The sequence below is a fragment of the Dreissena polymorpha genome, chromosome 8 (genome assembly GCF_020536995.1).
Source record: "Dreissena polymorpha isolate Duluth1 chromosome 8, UMN_Dpol_1.0, whole genome shotgun sequence".
NCBI lineage: Eukaryota > Metazoa > Mollusca > Bivalvia > Myida > Dreissenidae > Dreissena > Dreissena polymorpha.
In genome coordinates, this window is record NC_068362.1 from 59,244,816 (window position 1) to 59,268,760 (window position 23,945).

At 35.8% G+C, this 23,945-nt stretch overlaps 1 protein-coding gene across 2 annotated transcripts in view; it reads right to left on the reverse strand.

Annotated features, from left to right (window-relative positions):
- The window catches only part of LOC127842455 (protein slit-like), a 66,503-nt gene extending 43,608 nt beyond the window's left edge, over positions 1–22,895 (reverse strand). For both annotated transcript variants that reach the window (XM_052371979.1, XM_052371977.1), the window contains exon 1: positions 22,824–22,895. The gene's annotated coding sequence lies outside the window, so the exon portion shown is untranslated. The remainder of the gene's footprint in view (positions 1–22,823) is intronic.
- Between the last annotated feature and the right edge of the window lie 1,050 nt (positions 22,896–23,945).

Consider the following 23,945-nt stretch of genomic DNA (forward strand, 5'->3'; position numbering starts at 1 on the left):
AGTAAACATGGGATTTCTTATACAAAATTAATCTGAAACTGTTTACTTCATTACGAACTAAATTATTAAGATTTTTCTCTAAGGAGATTTGTGAATACCGACCCAGCTTATCACATTAAGTACCAGTATGATTAAAAGGACCCTTCGATGTCTTATACTCTTATACGAGTCTGTTATATGGAGTGGGATGAACTCTCCAGCTTTCGAAAAATGACTCGATTCGAATTCCTTGACAATACACGGTAGATAAGGAAAATAATAACAATGGAATTAACTGGCATTGGACTATCAGAATAAGTTCGCAATCTAAACATGTAAAGTATCATTCGTACAGTAAATTTACTATACTACGCATGCTTCGTACATATGCAAAAGTAAGATAGAAAACAAAATAGAGTTACAATTAATGGTTAAAATCAGGTCCAATCGATCAAGCGATAAATTGAAATTATATCTCTCTGAAAACATGTGTTTGAGTGACCTAATCTTATCCCAGATGTCAACGATTTTCATAAGAAAATTATTCCTATTTTTCTCGCAGGAATTTCAACCTATTGATAGATATCTGCCAAACATTTCTACTTAATTGATTGTCAAGGGCGTCAAAAACCCTTCGCGTGAAAATATTAATTAAGATTAGACGCGCAAAATTCAAGGCATTGTTTTAAGGAGTCTAAAACACAAGAGTCACGTTGAGGCAAATTAAGCGATTTTATGAGCCATTTGAGGAGTACAATGTGAACTACGCGAGTCACATGCATCGCCAGTCAGACCGTAATTAAATTATTTTCAGCCCAGTTGATCGACTTCAATAGAGAAAAAAGTTCGAACAGATACCACGAAAGCGGCCAAATAATCAAATAATCGCAGACTGAGGGTTAAACCGATGGATCTGCTGAACCGATTTTTTTTTCAATATACTATAGTTTCGGCACTCAAACCTTGACAAGTCGAAGTCGCATTTCTAAATGAGCCTCGATCTGGGAAAACGGATCTTAATGCATGCACTGAAAGAGTCTCTCAGATAAGCCTGTGCGGACTGCACATGGACGACAATTTCAAGGAAGTCTCTTCTAAACTTAAATCTAGTCTAAAATAAATTAAAATCGGTTAAAAGAAGATGTTTTATCAGTAAAATATTTACTCTATTGCGGTTAGTAAAACTAACACAGTAATGTTTGAAACACAATGTCAATTAATCTGCTTGCACATATCTTAAATTAAATCATAATAACTGCAAATGATCGTAAACAGGCATTCTTAAATATGGATTAATCCTACCGATGACAGTATAGTAAACTAAAGTGTTTTCAGTTTTGCTGTTGCATAGCTTGCGATTGAGGGCCAGCAATTCTTAACCCAGTTATGCCTAGTGGACTCTCCCATCATTCTAAATTGGATCAATTTATTTCCAAATTTAGGGATTTCTAGTATACTTATTTATATATTTAGAATATTTCTTACAGAAATTCCTGTAAGCAAACAGCGTAGACCCTGATGAGTCGCCGCATCATGCGGCGTCTCATCTGGGTCTACGCTGTTTGCCAAAGCCTTTTTTCTAGACGCTAGGCATAAATGGGTTAAATTAATCGTAGATAACTTTTTTGGTACACATCTGAACTCCATGTTATTCTTTGACCGGTGCTACAGCATTTCTCCATCAATACGTGATGTCAAGTCAGGTTGTTTACCGACGGATAAATATATGGGGGAGGTCCGATTCGACCTCCGCTGTCCGCACAGGGGCAAAGTATTAAGTCGGGGTCTGTAATTGCCTAGCTGGCCGGTAGTTGAGAGACTATAATCAGGTAATTAACCCATTTATGCCTAGTGGACTTTCCCATCCTTCTAAAATTGGATCAATTATTTCCAAAATTAGGAATGTCTATTATATTTATTTCTATAATTAGAATATTTCTTACACAAATTCCATCATGTGGCGTCTCATCTGGGTCTACGCTGTTTGCCAATGCCTTTTTTCTAGACGCTAGGCATAAATTGGTTAATAATTCAAGACGCTGTATTAAACACGATTGGTGACTGATTGATTACAGTGTATGCGCTGTTTGGACTAGAAAAAATAGTATTACATGTTGAAGTCACATCAAAGCTCTTTTCCTTTCTATTGCAAATACCCGCTTTCATTCGTTGTGGTCGAACAATGATGACCCTATTTTCCCACAAATTCTATCACCGCATGTGCAAAATATGCATGTTTTTCGCTGATAAAACTCCTCGTTTTACGACATCTTAATATTTTACGACATACGATCCCCTTTAAGGCATGCGCTCGCAACGCGGGAAATACAATAAACAACGTCTGGTTAACATTCCGGCGGTTGATACGAAGCCAGGCTTATTTCCTGCTACTAATTCCTGTTCGATGGTAGGAAGCCGTAAAACGTGTGTTATGATAAAAATGCTATATCTATTCCTCGATATATTAGCTAATAATCCGCAAGCAATCAGGGTAATATATCAGACATATATTCCCAGTTTCACTGAAGATTAATGATAAGTGTTACACTAACCACAAAGCACGTGATTTTTTATTGTTTTTATCCATACTAACATTTATCATCAGATAAGCGTATGTTTTCCAGGAAATATCGATTTAACGAAATACTGCAACGATTCTACTCAAATCAGATCAATGTTGTCTTTGTATATGCTCAACCCATAGATCACATGTTTATTGTTGATAATGCGCCTAAATTGTACTAATACTTTTATATGGTGCCACCAAAGTAGCGACTGCAGTACAAACTTTGTATACATTGTCTTGAATGGTAAATGATATAAATAACCAACTATCAACGATATATTAATATAACCTTCTGGTAATACAACCAAGAAAAGAATCAAGTGTGCATTCATCTGCAAGAAAGTGAGCTGGCTCTTATGTTTTGAAAATAGGTCTGAACAATTGATTGAAATGCAAGAACTAAAACGCACCGTTTCAAATTGCAACAAACTTTACGTTTCTGTTCACCATAACGCATCAAAACCATTTTATATTGTGATCAGATTTTTCATTTAACTTACACAAAACGTGAACATTATCAATTTCCTTACGATTGTATAAGCATTTTGCATTCACTATAATATTGTATCGTATGGTATAGTGTAGTATTACAATATGACGCCATAAAGCGCGATTACAAACATGTTCAACTGACAATATTTAACTAAATCACTGACGGAAATAAACCTTTAAACACCGACTGAAACGAGCATTTTAATGAACGCATGCTGGCGCGCCAATCTCACCCCATTAGCAAATCACCGCTGATGTCACATTCACGGGGTGCCCATAATGGACAGACCTTGCTATACATGGGCCAAATTATCTTTAACTACATGTTTGTCGACAAAACGAGCGATGGTCCGGGGAGATATTGACAGGCTGATGGGGCTAATGACTCCCAAGTAACGCCTTCCCGTCTAAGCGCCACAGCATGCCTCTGAATCCCTTTCTGTTTGCTTCTTAAGACACTCCTACCAAGCCTACAGATCGGACATTGACCAAATATTGTCTTGAAAATCTTTCGTTTTGTATGTGAAACTCTGTTGGAAATGACTCTTGAAATTACTTTATCAAAACAAAACACATTATGCTAGGATAAGGTTTACTATTCGAGATGATTTCATCAACACAAAGGACAACGTATGTTACATATTTGAATCGAAACATTTTATTAACCCATTTATGCCTAGCGTATAGAAAAAAAGGCCTTGGCAAACATCGTAGACCCAGATGAGACGCCGCATGATGCGGAGTCTCATCTGGATCTACGCTGTTTGCTTTAAGGAATTTTTGTAAGAAATATTCTAAATATAGAAATAAACATACTAGACATCCCTAATTTTGAAAATACATTGATCCAATTTAGAAGGATGGGAGAGTCCACTAGGAATACATGGGTTAAAGAAAAAAAAGAAATGTAAAGAATTAACACATAAGCAGTTAATGCCTTTCAAAATCGGAGAACGCGTCATCAAAGTGTCGACAAAGTTTACATTATAAAAAGACTGCAATATTATCCACATCCCTTTGTTCGGAGTTTCCTAAAGCCGACGGTACAAACGCGCCAGGCAATACAGATGCCAGACTTCTTTGAAATATGAAAAAGTTTCGAAGTTTCTTCTGCTGATAGTATTTACATTAAGCAAATTACAATTGCAGATCCGTGCGCCGTATGCTTGAGTGTGTTTGTTAGTGTTGGCAGAGAGGACGAACGTGAAACAAGATTCGGGATCTAGGGCTGAGGTCTGCTAACTGCTTGAGCAGGCGAGTGGAATAGCGATCCACTCCGTCCTAATTGGAAGCCGGGTGGGGTGAAATGGTTAGTGCGCCAGACATAGAGTGAGCGTTCATCATACCCACGAATACTTGCTTATGTTGGGATAACTAGGGTTTCTTTCAATTAGTTAGCTTAATCATACCAATCTTACAACAAACCGTTATGTATATTGGAATGTCCATTCCTAATCTGCAGAACGAATCATACAATAAAACTAAATGTATATTTAAAGATCCATTCCTGATATATAAAATATACGTTCCTAAAGTGATGCTCTATACCGGTATGTATTGAAAACAAAGCCGAATATAAACCATAGAATAACTAAATCAAATCATAACAAAAACCTCGCTTTTACAAATAAACTTTGAAATCTGTAATATAAATAATAATTATGTAATTGAAATCCAACAAAAAATGCGGCTAATAAATTACGTTTAACAAATATAACCCATTTATGCCTTGTGGACTCTTCCATCCTCCTAAATTGGATCAATATATTTCCAAAACTAGGGATGTCTTGTATATTTATTTCTATATTTAGAATATTTCTTATAGTAATTCCTTTAAGCAAACAACGCAGACCCTGATGAAACGCCACATCATGCGGCGTCTCATCTGGGTCTACGCCGTTTGCCAAGGCCTTTTTTCTAGACGCTAGGCATAAATGGGTTAAACAAATATAATAAAATTGACGCCTTTCATCTTTGCGAAATTTAATCACAGAATGCTAGTCTGTGTACCTGGAATGTAATAGGGTAAATCTTCATGAAATCTGCGTGAACATTTTGAGTTTATTAGCACAGGTTAGAATTATCTAGGTAATGATACGCAGCACAAATAACGAATGAAAATATTCTGTTGATTTAATCAAAGTAGTTCGTCTAATCACTGAAATGTTTCTTTTCGATGCCAGACCGCGTTCTAACATCATGTAATAAGCATAATTATGAGTAAATATGAAGATGAACATCTCGAAATCTCATACAGTGCGAAGTGGTTGGCAACAGTTCTGTTGTTCAACTCTTCTTTCCAAGTGGGTGTTATGACATGTTATGAGCATGGAACGTTGCTACACTTACACAGGCATATTAATGCTGTGAGAAGACGAATGTTGAGCAATATTGTTTTTACATTTCCCCGCGTCACCGGAAAAATATTATGCGAGCAACTCAGGAGAGCCGACATACTTAAGAACGCCACAAATAATAGTAATTTAACCCATTTATGCATAGTGGACTCTCCCATCCTTCTAAATTGGATCAAATCATTTCCAAAATTAGGGATGTGTAGGATATTTAATTCTATATTTAGAATTTTATTTACAGAAATTCCTTAAGCAAACAGCGCAGACCCAGATGAGACGCCGCATCATGCGGCGTCTCATCTGGGTCTATGCTGTTTGCCAGGGCCTTTTTTTCTAGACGCTAGGCATAAATGGGTTAAATGGGGTATTATTTGCTAATGTTCAGTTAACGGGTGCTTTACAAAGATTGAGCACAAAGATCAGTTTTTAAGAATTACTGGGTTTACAGCAGAAGTAAATTCCAACGTTTCTATTTTGCAGCAAATCATAAAGAACTAATTGTAAGAAGTAAATTTACTTGCTTACTTCGCTGTAATGCTAAATATATGCGGGCAATCGTTGGACTCTAACGTGAAGGCAACATTTGCGATTTTGGCAATACATATAATAGTATGTGCTTCTGTGATAACAAGACCCCACCCATCTCCCCGTACAAACTGACGTGCGTTATTTCGTTTAACTCTTTCAGTGCTGGAACCGAATTTTGAAGGACTTTGCAAACAGTTTGGATCCAGATGAGACGCCACAGAACGTGGCGTCTCATCAGGATTCAAACTGTTTGCTATTCTGATAGTATTCTTTGAAAAAAAATCGAAGAAAATGCTAATTTAACAAATTCAGCAGACGACATTTTAGCAGACGACAAATTTCCCAGCATGAAAAGGGTTAATATCTCCAGGTAATTTGCCAAAGGATCATTCAAAATCAATTTGTTTAGACAGTTTACATTTAATGAAAAGCTCTGGTGTTGACACTGGGATAAGAAATGGGTTAAATACAAGTTTCGTGTAAATATGATGAATCATTAAATGATAAAATAAGTTATTTATTTTCTGAATATTGGTCTGATTTCAAACTGCATGACTTAGCTATCGACCCAAATCATCGATAAAGAAAATCTTAATGGATTATTAATCACCGAAATCAGCACTCGCTTGCATAGATATAATTTAATAACACAAGAAAAAATAAAACAGAGTGACTTTAAAGCTGTATTTAACCCATTTATGCCTAGCGTCTAGAAAAAAGGCATTGGCAACAGCATGATGCGGCGTCTCATCAGGGTCTGCGCTGTTTGTTTAAAGGAATTTCTGTAAGAAATATTCAAAATGTAGAAATGAATATACTTGACATCCCTAAATTTGGAAATAAATTGATCCAATTTAGAAGAATGGGAGAGTCCACTAGGCATAAATGGGTTAAATCTGTATTTAACATATTATCAGTTCTTGAATGGTCTATCTAATCCGGAGCCACATCTAACTTTTCACCAACAGTCGCGTTGTTGCGAACGTATGATTTATAAATCATCTAACGCAGCCCATATATATAATATGAAACCGCGTGATCCGCCGTCAAAACTTGAAAAGAAAACGAGGTTTCAATGTGACGGTTCGCTTTGTCTTCGGTCAATAGTTTTACTCCTTTGCCAGATGTTCGAGGCAACCGCACCGCTGCCGTTCCAATGATATTAATTGACTCGACAGTACTTACTGTCCGTTGAGAAAAAAATATGTGGCAAATGAAAGTCTTCGGGTCATACAATTTGCATGAAAACCTTTGATCAGCGCGACAGCAGCGTACGTCAAACTAAATAATACCGTAAATCATTCGGTGTAACCTGATATATGTCTGCATGCTTTGCATGAATAAATAGTTGCCACGAACTGGTGTGGTAATTTTACTTATTCATTGAGGAATAATGATGTACCTTGAACGTGTTGCCATTTGTAAAAGGAAACTCTGATTATCAGGTTATTATTTAAATTAAGTTTTTTGCAAAGCCGTCTCGCTGTGAAAATGACAACAATAATATAACTTATTTAGAGTTGATGCGCTTTCTTTGTAACCGTTTAAAACCACTTCTCGTGCACGTTACTAAATTTACGACACACCATGTCTGTGTCTTAAATAAAAGACCGGTCGCAAACAAACGAGCCTCCCTGTCAAAACGGGGCTTAATGCATCTGCCGTAAAGTGTCGTCCAAGATTACCCTTGAAGTACCCACAGGCTTATCCGGGGCACGACTTTCAGCTTTAGTGGTATTTTTTCTTTTTAAAAAAAGTACCAGTATTACAACAAGTGACACCGATAACATGCGTTAGCAGCCAGGGTGGTGTAAAGACCCTTGCCAAGTGTCAAACATTATATCATCGTGTACGACAGTCTGAGGCAGACAAGGTATTTCTCCGCAATTTATCGAGTAATATATTGGTGAGATAAATTATTCTCATGATTTGTGTTCATATACTTCATTTATGTTTAGAACTCGAAGCATGTTTTGTTATTCGTACACTTGGTACGACACGCTTGCAGTAAACACGAGGCATGAATTGTGTTGGCGTTTCCAATTGTGCGTATAACACTTACTCATACAATATTAAAAACGCTATTATTAGAAAACTGACTTTTCCACACAGACAAAGAGAACTTGTCTGCGATACGGACCGAGCTTGTCAGATTTGAACGTATAAATCAATCTATTTGTTCATGTTGCATCAAAAACACACGACAATGTGCGTTGATCAACGTTTATCCTCCAATTTACAGCCGTTCAGCCTACGAAGCAAGGTCATAGTGTCTGTCATCAGAGCATCTCGCTAACGTAAACCTCCCGATGTCTGAATAAAACCACATTTCTCAGACAGTATAAGTGGGGTTCATTACTTGTTTTAAACAATGATTAAAGGGATAAGCAGACTTGTCGACATAAATACTCAGTAAGCCAAAACCGCAGAATGGTAATACTTTCAAAAGTGTCCACATTGTGAATGACATGTTTATCTCGCCAAATTCAATATTGAAACACTCGGTTATGCATATTATAGCTTAATAAAATATCTATAAATGTGTAATACATTTGTATTTAAAATGCCACTTAACAAGTCTTTTTTTTTCGCCTAAAAAGCTATTGTCATGAGAATTGTATTTTGAATAAAAATAAACGATTGGAAAATATCTACACTAACTCCGTGTTTCGCCAAAGCTGACCAACCTGTTTCTGTTTAAAGGTAAAAGGAAAGCAACATATGATAAGTACAGACACAAACAACAGCCACATAATCTGAACAGAGTGGTTTTCTGTGCCGACATCGCGTTCCGCATACTTCACGTTTACGTCGCATTAATCAACGTGATTGGCACCGTTTATACGGCGTTTGGACATTTATGCTATGATGTCTACCTTAACTTACCTCGATGCGATATGTTTGTAACAACCAAAGGTCACATACAATTTATAAGTCAATTTGCTTCTCTTCAGCTATGTCGTTTCTTGCTATGTTAACATATCAAGCAGCCATGATTTGCAGGAATTATGAACCTCTTACAGGTACTTGGTAATGATCGCGCTAGCAAAAGCAGAATTAACAAATTCGTTTTGGTAATTATACGTGCGCCACTCAAATATCCCATATGTTGCAAACTCAAGAAACTCATTTTTGTTGTCAGCAGCGACCTCCCAAGAAACATTCACACGTTCTATATCAATATCTTGTATTTACAATTTTTAGCATTAACAAAGTGTAGACTTTTTCAGAACTCTGTATACATTGTGTCACATCAAAGCCAAAGAAGTTCACGGCCGTTTATTGCTACAAATTAATTATGTAAACACCAGATTTAAGAAAACAGTTTTTTTTAATACCGTTGGGTCTTTTTTTATCAAATGTGTAGTATACATGTATAAACAGCCGTAAAAAACACAACTGCTATCTGTAGTTCATGTAAGACACACATTTCCAAAAGGCGGTCGATATAAATAGTTAAATACCTATTGGTTTTCAGTAAGAAACTTTCCCACATAAATACATTTACTTCTAAACAATTTTGACCGTATGTTTCAAATTTGTAACTGTGTATACCCCAATCACTACCGAATCCAATATATTTCTTACATAGTGCTGTTTTTCGTTTTGTTTTGTTTTTGTTTTTTTTTTTAATTGGGATCATCATACAAAAGACTGTTCTGGACTTTCTTCAGTAACTATAGAAACAAAAGACTTGTTATGAAGCTAATTGACACAGCCGATAACAGACATGTCTGTGTCAACGGGTCGTCTGCACCTAAATGGTCAGCAATCGATGATCTGACGTGTCATTCAGTATCGTCCGCTACCGTCACGTTGTTCGTCTGCTACCGTATGATTTGACATCACTCGTCTGCCTGCATGGTTCTGCCATTGAGTGTCGTCTGTGCAGTTTGCACTATCAATAGCGAACAGCGCTTAAGTAAGCATATTTTGACAAGAAAGCGTAGTTCAAGACATAAGTACCATCATTGCAGAAAATTGTAAATGTACGGTAACAATATTGTTTAAATGCATTTGAAAATTAAAACGTGATCTTATGGTGTGGGGCGAGAGTGTTCGTTGTCTTTTGCACAGCATTCGCACTATGGTACGAATCTGGTCTTGTAAAATATTCTCTACGTTCCTAGATTTCAATTTATGTATATTGTCCATTGACAAACACCTGTCACCATCTTCATACGAGTGAACTCAATATGTATTGATATTATAAAACATTTTACTGAGTGTTACCAGTATCAGTTATTGTAATTAAAAAAATAAATAAACAATGATTATCAATAAAAAAATACATGTATATATAGACGTTTATGATAAAGAAAAATGCGCTCCTTTATCACAGCGTAAAAAGAGCCTTGTCATGTGAGTCTGGTCAGTAGCTACCCTGTCCGCTACCGAGATCTGGTCAGTAGCTACCCTGTCCGCTACCGAGATCTGGTCAGTAGCTACCCTGTCCGCTACCGAGATCGGGTCAGTAGCTACCCTGTCCGCTACCGAGATCTGGTCAGTAGCTACCCTGTCCGCTACCGAGATCTGGTCAGTAGCTACCCTGTCCGCTACCGAAGATCTGGTCAGTAGCTACCCTATCCGCTACCGAGATCTGGTCAGTAGCTACCCTGTCAGCTACCGAGATCTGGTCAGTAGCAACCCTATCCGCTACCGAGATCACGAATCCTTGCGTTACTTAATGGAGGACATGATGCTCCTGCGATTGTGCAGGCTGGTCATGAATTACTCTTAAAGCATTTGGCGTAAGACCCATTTTCGCATGACGCAGCTCCAATAGTTTTCAACAAGCACGATCACCTGCTAGGCCCAACAACTTTGCGAATCTGCTTAACCGATCGGTTCACGTTATATAGGGAAAACATACATCTGAGTCACTTGTACTTCATTGCATTACATCCATTTAACTATCATTTCGTCTATACAAATCCTTAATATTGTTTATGATTTATTATCCGGGGAAAAAAACATTTCTCGTGCTGACAAGACAAGAGAGTGTTATGCATCTTCACACCACAGCTGCGATTTTTTAGCGTTCATCAGTTTTACTCTCGATTCAGTTTCTACGAAAGAGCGCGAATCGCAACATTGCAAAAACAGTGTTTATACGCAAAGAGATTTTTTTGGCATTTGGCTTCATCAGGTAATAGTTTTTAGAAGTTCACAAGTAGCACGTGTATTTCCTACTATACTGTGGTAATATTGCTATTGTAATTTTTTTGCACACGATAGCGTTTCTTGTCGGTTTTTTACATAGGTTCATGGTCACAAGTTATTTTTTAAGTATTCCATCACCATACAAACACTCGTCCCTCAGTCAGATAATTCAGATAATGGCAAGCTTAAGATAGATTTTAACATATAGTAAATATTACAGTGACAAAAAAAAACACAAGGAAATATAACTCATTGACAAATACAATGGTATTTTTCAGTATAAGGTTTTGGTACCATTAAACCGCTTTTAACCCCAAAATGATACCATGGCATAAAAATAAAGGAGAGCGTGTTGATGAAACTATGTTTCTCTTTTGGCGATAGTGGAGTTTCAGGTTGATTCACTTTACCGCATGTCTTATTATATAATCTATTCTTATTAGATCCATTGATCATCCTTGCATCTAGTTATAATGACTACTTTCTAACAATCGTTAGTGGTCCGAGCGGTATTTATCACAATCATCCCTCACGTTTACTACGGTGTTACCGAGGTTAGGGACACACCTTGCGACGCTCGTATAACTTAATAACGCGTGATAAATTGATTTATTCCGCCGCGCTAATTGGCACACGTCAAGGCTATGCGAACACGATGAGGAAACCGTATACACGTCGCTGATAGCTTTTCGTGTTAGCATCGTATACACTGTTAACAGCGCACGTTTCGCAATGAAAGTCTCAGAACAGTTTATTCATGTAATAAAAGTTGTTTGAATACGAATTGCTTGGCATAAGATCTTTGAGATTTAATTAATACCTTAAGTGATATAGTCAATTTACTTCCTTTTGATGTTCCGCAGCAGGGTTTGAAGTTTTTTGCAATCATTACGTAACACTAATACAAAAAAAAACCTGCCAAATTGTGCTATTCCAAAAGTTAGAACCGTGCGTTCGTTCATATGCATGTATAGTTGCAAAACATACATTAAGAAGAAGTCATAAGTTATTGCAATAGGAAGTCGCGCTTTGGAAAAACGGGGCTTAGTTCACGTGCGAAAATATCCTTCCAGATTAGCATGAGCAGTCCACACAGGCTAATCTGGGCTCAAACTTTCCGCATAGACTGTTCTTTTGTTTTGAAGACACTTGCATTAATCGGTTTTCACAAAGCGCAGCTCAATAGTAAGTGGTGCCATTCCTACATTTTTGTTCAAGTTTTCCGCTTGTGCGGAGATGCTTTTGCTTGATATGCAAACGTGTCTGATTCGTATGTACGTGTGCGAGTTTTCTGGTTACCTAGATACTTAAGAATGCATCAATGAAGATGCTGATTCACTAAGTGGTCTAGACGAGCGTAAAATATGTTACAAATCAGCATGCGCGTTTCTATTTGCATTTGAATTGACTTGAAAACCGTTCATGCGAACATGATAAGCCTAAATGTGTCAATCGGTTTACGGCAATTTAATTACCATAGTGCCAATAAGTAATTGCCATGAAGTTGATGTTTTTTATCATCAAACAAAACGGTGAAATAGTTTAAATGCATTATTATTACGATATCCCATACCGAACAGATGTGCCTACTAAACCGGTTTCGTCGTGCCTCACTTCAAATGCTAGGTAAATATTTGATTTGATAAATATGCAATGTTCCAATGTTTGCCTTGATTTCATATCATTTTGCATTAGCCTGTAACCCTCGCGCGTGAGTTTATCTTGACCTTTGTGTTTTGCTTATGCATATTTGACGTGCATTGATAGTTTCGACTTATCTTGATTCTTTCAAGAAGATATCTAATATGGATTCTTCTTGAACACGATCTAACGTTATATCGTATGCATATTATGTAGGGAATATTCGGGCGAAATGTTATTATAAAAAAGTCTATATATTATTACAGCGATCTTTGACTGTATTTTATTTTAAACAAATAACGTTTCATAAATTGTTTGCCGGGCGATTCAATTATCCGAGAAGTAATTTATTTATGGATTTGATGGCGACTTACGGTTTCTTACATCTGCAGTCTGAAAACAAAATGAAGTCTAGTGAACCAGTGTTTACACACAGTTTTTATCCCAATACTACGAAATGTTTACATTAGTTTGTGTTTTATTGTTCATCAGTTAAATGTAAGTTATCGGTACTACACTAAATATACTCCTTACATTGTCTGATTTACCATGTACCTTGGTAATGTTTATTATGTCTATAATTGAATGATAGTCGTTTTAAAGTTAAATACACTATTGTTATAATATTTAACCATTCTTAAATACGTTTCAGCCAAAAAATAAGTTGAAAAAGTGCATTAGTTTAAATAATTTATTCCTTACATAACACATAGGCTAATAAAAAAAAATATCTATCAAAGCAACCACACAATTCTGATTTCTATAATTACCCAATTAATCATTATTAAAATTAATCTAACGGTAACAGATGGGTTACCAAAATGCAACATGGCCCCAGATGTGGCTGACGCACTGCCAAAGGTCGCCGTCAAATTATATAAACACATGTGTAATTATGTTCAATATTCCAAACATAAATGATGATGGTGTCACTACTGTGTATGTAAAAGCACTCCATTCACCAGATTGTATAAACAAACAGTCAAAACAATACCACTATTACGAGTGTTATGTTTTCAGTTGCTATTGATGTATGCCCTTAAGAGTAATAATGTGAACAGCTGTACCTTTCTTCTGATGCACTTCGTTTGTGGTAAAATAACAAAGAGAATCATCAAATGTAATCCATTTGTTAAATATAGGAAAGTTCTTTTTCGATTATAACAAAGATTAAAATATATGTATATATATATATATATATATATATATATATATATATATATATATATATATATATATATATATATATATTATATATATATACCAATACATAGTGCCAGTTACGCGGTCTCTGTAGTTTTCAGACTGTACTTACGAGGTCAATATAAAAAACGGGGTCTATATACAACCCCGCAATCTAGGCTCCTTTAATTACTATGAGGGGGGTGTAGGGGAGGTAATGCAATCAAATCTCACAATAAGGTCTTAAATCGAAAACCACATCAGGTCTGAAATTGAAATTGTATATACCTCGCAAATAAGTTCGCTATATATTTCCTTGTATAAGACGTTAAATAAATGACGTATTTATATACAATAATAATAGTAGGTACCCCTATATACCTTATTCGTGTTTATATCGGATAAAAAAGGGTATGGAGATACATGTATTTAAAGTGGGAACCCCATACCTATTTCTAAATCAGAGACCCCGTAACTGGCCATATGTGTGAATATATATATATATATATATATATATATATATATATATATATATATATATACCAATACATAGTGCCAGTTACGCGGTCTCTGTAGTTTTCAGACTGTACTTACGAGGGTCAATATAAAAAACGGGGTCTATATACAACCCCGCAATCTAGGCTCCTTTAATTACTATGAGGGGGGTGTAGGGGAGGTAATGCAATCAAATCTCACAATAAGGTCTTAAATCGAAAACCACAATCAGGTCTGAAATTGAAATTGTATATACCTCGCAAATAAGTTCGCTATATATTTCCTTGTATAAGACGTTAAATAAATGACGTATTTATATACAATAATAATAGTAGGTACCCCTATATACCTTAATTCGTGTTTATATCGGATAAAAAAGGGTATGGAGATACATGTATTTAAAGTGGGAACCCCATAACCTATTTCTAAATCAGAGACCCCGTAACTGGCCATATGTGTGAATATATATATATATATATATATATATATATTTATTTATATAAGTAAAATGTAATAATCCAGATTGTGAATATTATATAATAAAAGTAAAAACACGTGTCTGGGATTTTAAATATATATTGATTTAGCCAACGCGTTTCGCATAGCTCATCAGGGCATAATACAATTTCTAGACGATTGCTTTATTTTCTGGACAAAATTTCCCCATGAACTTCAAAACTTTTATACTATTTAAAACAACTTACATTCGGATATCAAGTTTACAATGCAAACAAGCACACTCGAGTTACCATTTCTTGATATATTGATTATAAAAATTAATACTGAAATTAATACTGATATATATTACAAAGAAACCGATTCTAAACAATATCTTAATTTTACCTCGTGTCATAATAAACACACAAAGATAAATATTCCTTTCACTTTAGCGAAACGGATCTGCACCATAGTTTCGAATGATAAACTTAAACTAAAACGTTTAAATGAACTTAAGCATTCCCTTATTCAAAGAAAATATCCACAATCTATTATAAATACAGGTATTAAAAAAGCACTTTCCATCCCTAAACATGAATTACTTTCAAAATCAACACAAAAAGACAAGAGTAATATAATTCCATTTATTTCAACACAAAATCCAAAAAGTAAAGAACTGTTTGGCGTATTAAAAAACAACATTGACATTTTACAAACAGACCCGGTTATGAAGAAAATAATTTCAAATCAGAAGATAATAAAATGTAAGCGACAGCCACCTAATTTAAAACGTCTGTTAACCAAATCTTACTTTTCATCTCAAGAACCAAGAGTATCCAAATGTAATGACCCTAGATGCGCCCTGTGTGGTTATATTATTGAAGGGAATTCTTTTGATTTTAATGGCAAATGTTCAAAATAAAAACTAATATGTCATGTGATATACAAAATGTGATTTATGTATTAGTATGCAATGGATGCAAACAATATTATATAGGCCAAACTGGCGATAAACTTAGAAATAGGCGATCTGTCCATGAACAACAAATGCGAGACCCCTCAACAAGACAGATGCCTTTAAGTAAACATTTAGATGAATGTTCACATAATGAACCAAAATTTAAAATATTTCCATTTTATAAGCTATTTTCAAACAATATTTCAGCTAGGTTAGCAAAAGAACAACATTTTATACATGTATTTAAACCCAAATTAAATTTCATTTAATATTATTGACGTTATGACGTCATAATTGATATGACGTTATCTCCATGACATTTTGACGTTGTAATATATTGTATTATGCCCTGATGAGCTATGCGAAACGCGTTGGCTAAATCAATATATATTTAAAATCCCAGACACGTGTTTTTACTTTTATATATATATAATATATATATATATATATATATATATATATATATATATATATATATATATATATATATATATTATATATTGTGTTGCGTATTCAACTGCATATATTTTTCCGAACATTAGATTTCAAAAAAAGTTTTTCTAAAATTCAATGTTCTTACTTCTTAACATGTTTTTGCTGCTATGCGTATTCTATCGTGCCACTTATAATAATTTCAATTCACAACCATTGCATGTAGATACGGCATTTTAAGAAGTAATGGTGGATTTAACAACCATATGAAACTTATTTTGTAAAACACGTTTACACGTAGGTTGTAATCGGCCTAAACAATACAACGATGCATACGAATGCGCCCCTTCTTCTGATATAAGGTCGTCATAACGTTTTAAATGAAAAATGGAATGCTGTATAGTTTATGACGCCCAGGTGTTATTTTCTCCGCGCAATTATTTACATGTATTACTTGTGTTGGAGACCGTAAAGCAGTGTGTACCTCCGTAGAACAAAACGATTAATTAAAGCAACTGAAGTTTCCTTGTTCATAGTTCATCTAGTGCAATATATTGGCCGTGTTATGCAAAAAGGGAGTTTTTGCCATGTGCGTAAAGTGACGTCCCTAATTAGACTGTGCAGTCCGCACAGGCTAATCAGGTACGACACTTTCTGCTTTTATGATATGTTCTGTTTAAAGAAAGTATCTTCTTGGCAAAAATCCAGTTTAGGCGGAAAGTGCTGTCCCCTGATTAGTCTGTGCGGACTGCACATCTTAACATCATCGAGTAAAATGTTCCATTCAGTGACATCACTGTTGAGAATATGCTTATTACAAACTTAATAAAATAACGCAAATAAATAAATACAATACATGTATGTTTAAACAAAAACAATATATGCACAGACCGAAAATCTAGTAAACTTGCTTGAAAGAGAGTATACTCATCTGATGGCTTCATGTAGATTACAATATCATACGCCTTACGGCCGTCGTACATACAGACGTGGCTACCATCGGGCGGTTGCTTTCTGGCATGATAATATGCAAGCTACAGAATGATTAGCTATCAAAAACAGTTGCACCTCGCTGTTACTGGCATGTGAATTCCAGTATATAATACTCTATTTAACCGTATTTAATAGTTTGTCGGTTTACCCGCTTCGTTCTACAAGAGCTTTTATTAGGATTTACATCTGGAACATTGAATGTTAAATCTCACTTAATCCTTGCACTTGAGGCGTGTTTAGCAACAACATTCTTATGGAATTTACTGTTATAGTATAATTAATTACCAGTTATGCGTATTCATTTTCATTGGAAATTCTTCTTTTTGAGTTTTCCAGGTTTTCGTTTTCCTGCTTCGTTCCACAATGCGCTTTTGTAAGGATTTACCATAAAGAGAATTGAATAAAATAAGTTCTTTTTCAGTTTTTTCTGTTAAGCATTCTTTTGCCGTTATGGTGTTTGTGAAAATGCATGTTATTTAACTTCAAATAGCGTGTTAAACAACGATACTTGAATCCAAGCTTTATATCATTTTAAGACTTTTGTAACAATCAAAATATTTTCTCAGTTTCTGAAAACAACCAAATAAATCAAATATGCAAATATAAATCCGATTATCGCACAGAAAATGACGTTGCACTAAATAACCAGTAGCTTAGGGTCTACTCATATAATGATGACGCAACTACGAATAGTGAAGTGAGGCACATTCTGTTTATATTGGAAACAAGATAAATGGCATTCGAAGCTCACAATGATATACAGTTAATAAAAGCGGTGAAAATGTCCCCCATGGTGAAAATGCCACCTGGTGGAAAAAATAATCCTCCCCTTATCATTGATTGGATTAAAATTCACTTTAATGTTCCCTTATTTTATTCATAATTTCTCTAATTTCTAAGACGCGGGCTAACAGCTCGCTGTATTTATCTAATGTTATCGTTTAATGACATTTTGCGTTTGGAAAGGGCGAACCTCTTTCAATACCGCGGCTGATACATCAACCCAGAATTTCATTGAAATGAACGCGAACAAGTTAAGTGATAAGTAAAGCGAGCGTTCGCACTCTCACCTCGCAGGACTTGAAACAGAATCACAAGTAAAACACGTCCTTAGTGTACACAGGACAGATAAAGAATACGGGTCTCCTGCGAAGTCGCTCGTGAATAAACAGACGTGCTTTTCCTGGTGACCTTTTGAAGTGCAATCAACAATGCATGTAATTTGATTTTTATAGCCAGCTTCTGGTTGAAATGCATTTGAGGGTGAAATTCAAGAGGGCGACGGGGCATGCTACGAGGGGCAATATGCGACGGCGATTTAGTTATGTATGAAATGTACATGAGCAAATTCCTTACATACACTTTTTAACGAACCACAGGCGGGCTGCGCAATGTTATTGGCAATGATCGTGTGTATTGCAATCTAAAAGGTTCATGTATTAAGTGGTTACCTGATATTTCCGTGCTTTGATTATTCTTTTCTATGGAATACATGATATTTCGTCGCTAGGATTTCGTAATGAAGAATAAGCCAGCATATATATAATAAATGAATGTTAACAACGGTTTGATTATTTGTAAACATTAACTGTAATTTGTTCAAGTAACTTCAATCGTAAATTCTGAAAAGATAATTAAATATTATTCAGTTGCAATGAAGTCATCAAACATCACACATCCTCTTGAAATTATTTACAATTCAATAAAAAACACCTTGTTGTTCTGTAGAGTCTGCTTCCTATACATGAAAAGTCGGTCTTAATATGTTGGTATATACCTTTCCCGCTCAGAAGCAAAGTGAAAATGGCTTTTTGTGCAAGCAGCATAAAACAGAACAGCCTGCGAGTAACTCACAGTCTGTTCAACGTTTTATGCTGTTGCTGCTAAAAGTTACTCAGGGTTGGAATGACAGGCCTTACTCCTTGAATTGTAGTAAGGAAGGTATTTCATTAAATGTTACTTTTCTAGGGGCTACAACATCTTCAAAAACTAACTATGTGGTAAAGGGTTAAAAAGAAAACAGCATAATATTTTTCACAAGCGAACAGTCGTACTGCATTTATGTAAAAGGTTTGGATTTATTACACGAAAGGTTAGAAACGGGCATAGTGACAAACTAGGTTATTAGTTATAGGATACAATTTTCTGTAATAAATAAGGCACATTTCTTTAAATCGATACATCAAATCGTCATATAAATGAAAGATAAAATCTTTCGACAATATAACAGACCTTCCTGTAATTTGCGAAAATGAAGATACCAAAAAAATAAATGTTAGACACATGATAATACCGAATGCAACGCGAATAAAAACAGAAAGTGGAAGATTTGAATGTCACATAGTTTTAAGGTTACTGGTATCACAGAGGCAACGAATATTTCAATACGGTATGCTGGCTGAGATAGAAGATTTGAAATCTACAGCTGCATTGCATCATCTATGCACACGGTGCCACATTTGTGGTGTTAAGCATGTCAAAATATCAGACCGTGGTCTGATATCAGAATGCAAACACCGGGAAAAGAGTGAAAAGAACGATGTCTGACGTTCGCCATTTGCTTTACAACAAATACTACCGCTTGGTTTTGTGACTCCAACAAATCCTTGCTTTTGCGATGTTTGCACATGCGTCGCATACGCTTTCCGGTCAAACAACTTCACCCATTTCCGGATCAATGGATTTTATTTTTAAACTTTAAGGCATATTGATTGTTTTCATATTTAAAAACTCTCCGGAAGAGTTCTTGCGAAAACAGCTATTTTAGGGTCTTTTCATGTTTAATTTGGGAATCGATTCGAGGTTTTCATATTTAAAAACTCTGGAGTTTCTGGTGCGAAAACAGCTATTTTAGGGTCTGCTCATGTTTAATTTGGGAATGGATTCGAGAACATAGGCAGGGAAAAGTATCTGTTTTTCTTTTAGACTATGAACTGAATACTTCAGCCTTGTTACTAAAGAGTTTTACTTCAAAGTTAATCATACAAATCGTTAGCTTGTCATTACGACACGTCGCTTACCAATAAAGCATTTAAATGGTTATTAAATAATTTGAATAAGGCTTTGACCTGATAGTGAATAAATAAGAGAAGCGCGAATAAAAATGTTTCATATTGTTCATGAAAGAAATATTTGGGGTGTAGCATTTTGAAAAGCCCGTTTGTCGTTCATATGACACTCCTTATATGATTTTAGAGCTAATGACCATTTGAATGTACAGGATGACAAAGGACAAGTGGAAAACATAGTAATTATCCATAGACTTAAATAAACACTAGCCGTAGGGTGGGAAAGCTGACGATTTCACGGAGGATAATGGAATCATTGAAGATCGCAGTACGGGTACAGTATCGGATTATTCGGGTATCAAAATTGAGAATGAAATATGAGGTTTTCAATGAACATTGCATAAAATTTTTGCGGGTATTTAACGAACAGTTAAAATGTTACAATATAACAATTGTGTCATCTCTTATTGAGGATAATGTGACCTTAATATGTAGTCAGAAAACAGTTTTCTTTTTAAAAACGTTTCTTCCTTTTCTCAAGCCGAAATTAGCGTAACACTGCGAGGGATTATGTGCATCCAAGTGATACAAACCCTTAATTATAATCTTCATTCACATATTCAGAACTGACTATACGTCTATGGAACATTCTTATTCGTAAGTAATATTGAACAATAACTTATTTGCGTAGAAATAAAATTGAAAATACTATTGACGAAATTTTATTGAAATTATGAGACACGTTCTGTGAAAACGGGGTTGAATGCGTTTGAGTAATGTGTCGACCCAGATTAGCCTGTTCAGTCCGCACTTTCCGCGTTCATGGTATTTTACTTTACAGGCAGTATCTTCTTATGGAAAACCCAGTTCAAACGAAAAATGTCGTCCCTGATTTGCCTATGCGGATTACACAGTCTAATCTGGGACGACACTTTACACAAATGCATTAAGTCTCTTTTACCCTTAGCGAGACTCATATATTAGGTAATTATTTAAGTAATTTACATCCAAGTTACGGTAAATATCTACCGTTTCATTGTTTTATCTTAATTGTCTGATTATGCGCTAATTAGAATTTCAATTAGGAACCTAATTGCGAAACAAACAGACGGTTCGCGTAACTCAAAGTAAGCACATGCTTATATCACAAGGCGAAATCTAAATCCTGACGTATGTATTTCCTTGATATTTAAGAAAGTTTACGACAAGACCGTATTGGTATGCGAGTCTTATATTTAAAATCACGAATGCTGCTTTTGTCGTTGTGAAGCTATAATGACATCATAAAAACAGCACTTTTCAAAAGGTTCTGTGAGTAATAGTCTTGTGTGTATACCTTTAATGTATACCTGTCATTGTATAACTGCAGTTAAGCTTCAGTTTAACTAAAATCAAAACCATATTTTTTATTATTAAACAATCAGTACATGTTTGTGTTCATATTTTGTGCTATTTAACTCTTTCAGTGCGGGAACCGAATTTTGAAGGCCTGTGCAAACAGTTTGTATCCAGATGAGACGCCACAGAACGTGGCGTCTCATCAGGATCCAAACTGTTTGCTATTCTGATAGTATTCTTTGAAAAAAATCGAAGAAAACGCTAATTTAGAAATTTAGCAGACAACATTTTAGCAGACGACAACTTTCCCAGCATGCAAAGGGTTTAAATGCCATTGTTTTCAGTTACTAAATTGAAGAGCACTAACCTGCCTCCATTCTAAAAGTAAATCGGTCAGATCGACACAGGACACAATGTAATACAGACACGTCATTTTTAGTTCATGGTGTTTTCAGCCATTTTCTTTTGTTTACGCTCAAATTGAAGACAGAAAATGTGCGAGAATCATGGGATACACAGAATATACAACAAAGGTGATGAAAATGTGCAAGTTTTTTTGCTCGGCGATAAACCCTAAAACTAAGGCTGCAGGATTAGGTTTCCTAAGCCTCGCTAAAAAAATCTTCCACCGTTCCTAATAACACTCTGTTGCTAACACGACAAAAGGTAACAGATGAGCCGCACTCTGTGGAAAGGGGGTTTAATGCATGCGCGTAACGTGTCGGCCTAGATAAGCCTGTGCAGTTCGCACAAGCTAATCAGGGACGACACTTTCCGCCTTAACTGGAATTTCGTGAAGTAGAGTCTTCCTTGTAATGAAAATACAATAAAAGCGAAGAGTGTCGTCCCTGTGGACTGCACAGGCTAATCTGGACTTTAAGTACATGCATTAGACCCTCTTTTGACAGAGGGAGGCCCATATGTTGTGTTACTCAACGACATTCATAGATCCGGAAATCATGAACTACTCTATCTAATTGAGTCTTGTTCTGATAAAACTTGGCATAATGCATGTGCGTAAAGTGTCGTCCGCACAGGCTAATCAGGGACGACACTTTTCGCCTTCATGACATTTTTCGACGCCTCTTCTTAGCAAAAATCCAATTAAGGCGGAAAGTGCCGTCCCTGCAGTCCACACAGGCTAATCTGGGACGACACTTTACGCACATGCATAATGCCAAGTTTTCTCAGAACACGACTCAATTCACAAGATTGAAAATTTAATAACTGTATGCCGACAATAAAGTTGTACTTACAATCTTTGCAGCTCAGGCATGTTGGCAAATAGTAAATCAGGGATCTGCGTTATATGATTGCGATCCAATCGTCTGAAAATACAGAAACATCCGGTTCAGCGTGATATTTTATTGACTTCGGAAGAGCATTTGATACTGTTTTATACTGTTTAAAAGTAAATTATATGATAACATAATGGTGTGAAGTTATTTGTCATGCAATCTCCGTCCAGAAATGACGTGAACATAATACGTAAAGATGCAAGGAGAGGACAAACGTGCAACTGCTACAAATCATTGATTTTGAAACTTGATATTTAGTACAGGAGCATGAAATATAGATTTTAAATTATTTAAATCTGAATTCTGGTAAATTTCAAAATCGTGTATAGCCCTGCAACGCAGTGCACGATAAGTCAACTAACATTACTGAAGACATCGACAAAGTGTACTATAATTGAGCCGCGCTCAGGATAAACGGGGCCTAATGCATGTGCGTTAAAAGTTGTCCCAGATTAGCCTCTGCAGTCCGCACAGAATTTTCAGGGACTACACTTTCCGCATAGACTGGATTTTTGTTTAGAAGAGACTTCCTTTTGAAGAAATATTTAATTGGGTCGTGCTCTGTGAAAAGGGGTTTAATGCATGTGCGTTAAGTGTCGTCCCAGATTAGCCCGTGAAGTCCGCACAAGCTAATCAGGGACGACACTTTCCACTTTTATGATATTTTTCGTTTCAAGAAAGTCTATTCTTAGAACAAATCAAGTTTAGACGGAAAGTGTCGTCCTCAATAGCCTTTACGGACTGCACAGGCTAATCTGGGACGACACTTTCCGCTGTTATGATATTTTTCGTTGCAAGAAAGTCTCTTCTTAGCAAAAATCAAGTTTAGGCGAAAAGTGACGTACCTGATTAGCCTGTGCGGACTTATTAGGCTAATCTGAGAAGACACTTTACGCACATGCAATAAGCCCTCACAGAGCTCGGCTCAACTACATTTATTTCTACACGACGACTTTCCATTGCTCTAGTCCTGCAACAAAAAATCGTATCCTCGCTAACAAAGACCTTCTATGATTCTATGAGTTGAAAGATTCTTACTAATGAAACTTCATTAATGTGCAGGAGTTTCGTAGCGACGGA